We start from the raw sequence: 1,684 nt of genomic DNA, 5'->3' as shown, positions 1-1,684 counted from the left end.
TACTTTGATTCTCCTTTTTATTTACGAAATATATTCTTTCCGAAATGCAATTTTCCACTTGATTGATTTAGAGAGTTTCGATCGAAAGTCGAGCACTATTCGTTTACCCTGTCAGATCCTCCTCCTCCTGTGTCCTGTGGAGGATTCGCCGACGCAATTTTGATACGATTTGATTAATTTAGATGCGAACTTGAAATCTTCATACTTCACTTGGACTCATTTTTGCGTTTCAACCAGCTGTGCACAACAGCGTACTGTTGAGCGCAAATGCGCCTAACAGCACAGACATACTGTTAACATAGCATATGCTGACAGATTGACATTTCACTCACACAACAAATTATTTCAATTGAAAACACTTCCAAGACTTTCTTCTGGAATCCCAATGCTCTGATAAAAACATCATACGACAACATCAAAATAAAACAAGATATGATTCTATACTTTGATTCTCCTTTTTATTTCCGAAATATATTCTTTCCGAAACGCAATTTTCCACTTGATTGATTTAGAGAGTTTCGATCGAAAGTCGAGCACTATTCGTTTACCCTGTCAGATCCTCCTCCTCCTGTGTCCTGTGGAGGATTCGCCGACGCAATTTTGATACGATTTGATTAATTTAGATGCGAACTTGAAATCTTGATACTTCACTTGGACTCATTTTTGCGTTTCAACCAGCTGTGCACAACAGCGTACTGTTGAGCGCAAATGCGCCTAACAGCACAGACATACTGTTAACATAGCATATGCTGACAGATTGACATTTCACTCACACAACAAATTATTTCAATTGAAAACACTTCTAAGACTTTCTTCTGGAATCCCAATGCTCTGATAAAAACATCATACGACAACATCAAAATAAAACAAGATATGATTCTATACTTTGATTCTCCTTTTTTATTTACGAAATATATTCATTCCGAAATGCAATTTTCCACTTGATTGATTTAGAGAGTTTCGATCGAAAGTCGAGCACTATTCGTTTACCCTGTCAGATCCTCCTCCTCCTGTGTCCTGTGGAGGATTCGCCGACGCAATTTTGATACGATTTGATTAATTTAGATGCGAACTTGAAATCTTGATACTTCACTTGGACTCATTTTTGCGTTTCAACCAGCTGTGCACAACAGCGTACTGTTGAGCGCAAATGCGCCTAACAGCACAGACATACTGTTAACATGTTAACATAGCATATGCTGACAGATTGACATTTCACTCACACAACAAATTATTTCAATTGAAAACACTTCTAAGACTTTCTTCTGGAATCCCAATGCTCTGATAAAAACATCATACGACAACATCAAAATAAAACAAGATATGATTCTATACTTTGATTCTCCTTTTTATTTACGAAATATATTCTTTCCGAAACGCAATTTTCCACTTGATTGATTTAGAGAGTTTCGATCGAAAGTCGAGCACTATTCGTTTACCCTGTCAGATCCTCCTCCTCCTCCTGTGGCCTGTGGAGGATTCGCCGACGCAATTTTGATACGATTTGATTAATTTAGATGCGAACTTGAAATCTTGATACTTCACTTCAAGAATGTCTGCGAGGGACGGCTCTCCATTCTAGGCGTAGAGACTGCTGTAGAGACTCCATTAGGTGATCAGATGGATTGGGTTGAGATCAATTAGCACTTACCATTTTCGCAATTCGAATACACATAAGCTTCAC

General features: G+C 38.1%; 1 long non-coding RNA gene across 2 annotated transcripts; it reads right to left on the bottom strand.

The window, feature by feature from the left end:
- Positions 1-1,327: 1,327 nt before the first annotated feature.
- Positions 1,328-1,684, bottom strand: LOC117591719. Of its 2 annotated transcripts, none has more exons than XR_004574456.1 (2): positions 1,652-1,684; positions 1,328-1,594 (listed from the first exon to the last, which is right to left on the bottom strand). It is a non-coding gene; the product is annotated as an uncharacterized LOC117591719 (long non-coding RNA). The 2 variants fall into 2 exon arrangements; XR_004574457.1 differs by having other exon boundaries at positions 1,328-1,591; positions 1,652-1,683.

The sequence above is a fragment of the Drosophila guanche genome, unplaced genomic scaffold (assembly GCF_900245975.1).
Source record: "Drosophila guanche unplaced genomic scaffold, DGUA_6, whole genome shotgun sequence".
Taxonomy (NCBI): Eukaryota; Metazoa; Arthropoda; class Insecta; order Diptera; family Drosophilidae; genus Drosophila; species Drosophila guanche.
Note: the sequence above shows the minus strand (reverse complement) of the source record. Positions and strands in the feature narration are given on the sequence as shown.